The 1,831-nt window shown below is 41.1% G+C and overlaps 1 non-coding gene across 1 annotated transcript; it reads right to left on the bottom strand.

The window, feature by feature from the left end:
• Nucleotides 1-1,341: 1,341 nt before the first annotated feature.
• Nucleotides 1,342-1,445, bottom strand: LOC117055352. The gene has a single exon (XR_004427609.1). It is a non-coding gene; the product is annotated as a U6 spliceosomal RNA (small nuclear RNA).
• Between the last annotated feature and the right edge of the window lie 386 nt (nt 1,446-1,831).

The following is a 1,831-nucleotide window of genomic DNA, read 5'->3' as shown; positions in this document are numbered from 1 at the left end:
CACTTATCTTTCTGTAGCCTGAGGGGCAGCTATAGGTTTCCCCCCCTCTAGTATTTTAGAATGACATTAACTGATGAATAACACAATTACCAACCTACACAATATATAATAAAGGTGTGTGGTTTCACACACACACACACACACACACACACAGGGATTAGTCAAAACATGTTATGCACCCAGTGGTGTGAAAATGCCCTTTCAGTTCAAAACCCACAACTCTGATCCCACATAGCTCTTTTAAGTCCTGCTATTTAGAGCCTAGCTCTTAGTACTTTAGTCCACAATCCTATTTTCACTTGCCTGAGAGTAAGACTTGTTGAACTCAGTGGGGTTTATCAACGAGAAGACATACACAGGGGAGAGCACTGTTAGGATAGGATCGCTAGAAGTGTTCACTCAAGAGAGCTGGATCTGTCAATTCTGCAAATTCTTGCCATTATATTTATTCAACAACATAGTGTAAACAAGAGAACTTGTAATGCTGTATCAGCAACAGATGTTAGGTATAAAGATGTCAGGGTGAAGGACAAGACTGTTATAGACTCGTCCTGAAATTAAGGCAATGCCATTTATGCAGGCAAGAGTTATGGGAATGTCGCCTGGTGTTTTGCTTCTCTGCCTCACTGAATAGTTGTGCATGCTGTGTGTACATCTATCTTGTGTGCTCCCCTGAATCTGAATTCATTTGATTTAAATATCCCATACCGTTTGCAAAACAGGGACAATTATTTATTATTATTATTATTCAGAAGGATATTGAGAAATGCTTAGAAACGTATTCAGTTAATTTCCCTGCACACTGCTTCTTTAGCACCCATGATAAATATGTGAGGTATTATCAACATCCCATGGAACAAAGCTGGAGAAGTAAATAACTCCCCTGAAAAGTTCATGAACTCTTCCTTCCCCCCAATAAGTCTTCATATCTAAGTCTGATACCATTCTGAAGTTATGCACACACAACATTTTGCCTTGAAGTCTGGCTGATTGGATTTGAATACAGTGGTGCCCCGCCAGACGAAAATAATTCGTTCTACGAGTGTCTTCGTAGAGTGAATTTTTCGTCTAGCGAAGCGGCAATGCAGCGCGGAGGTTTTCGCGACGGAAAATTCCCCCCCCACCGTCTTGCGAGGGAGCCCCATTGACATTTTCGTCTTGCGGGGCAGCCTTCCACTAGCGAATGCCGTTCGTCTAGCGAGTTTTTCGTCTAGCGAGGCATTCGTCTAGCGGGGCACCACTGTACATGTTTGTTGTCTTCTTTACTCAGCTGAGCAAGGCACGTTCCAGTTGCATTTTTTAAAAATATATTTATTGAAGCTTTAAAATTATAAGAAAAAGAAAAAGAAATACAGAAAGAAAATACTTGTGTGTCATCCTTGCGCTGGGGCCATGCTAATCTTCTCTGTATCGTTCCAATTTTAGTATATGTGCTGCCAAAGAAAGAAAGAAAGAAAATAAGGAAGAGGGAGAAAGGTTATGGGTGGGGGGGGGAGAACTTTATGCAGCATCAGTGCAGACATGGTACATGAGTACAGGAGAATATATTTGTGGTCTAACAAATACTGGAAAAGAAAATATCACAGTAATTACCAATGAGTTGAGCACCCAATTGGATTTTACCTTTTTTTGCAGAAATTCCTATAGTTTCTAGAAATTCATTTATGCCAACCCAACACTGCCGGGAATACTGCCTGAATCAGAGACATGACACGACCTCTGGATGTTATGAGTGGAGAGTAGGGATGGGAGAGAAAGCTGAATCAGTTTGCATTGACAGGTGGATCCATCAAGTTCACACTTTTTGAAACAGTATGAGCACTGAAACACA

The sequence above is a fragment of the Lacerta agilis genome, chromosome 11 (assembly GCF_009819535.1).
Source record: "Lacerta agilis isolate rLacAgi1 chromosome 11, rLacAgi1.pri, whole genome shotgun sequence".
Lineage (NCBI taxonomy): Eukaryota > Metazoa > Chordata > Lepidosauria > Squamata > Lacertidae > Lacerta > Lacerta agilis.
The sequence above is the reverse complement of the archived record's forward strand: the minus strand, read 5'-3'. Positions and strand labels throughout refer to the sequence as shown.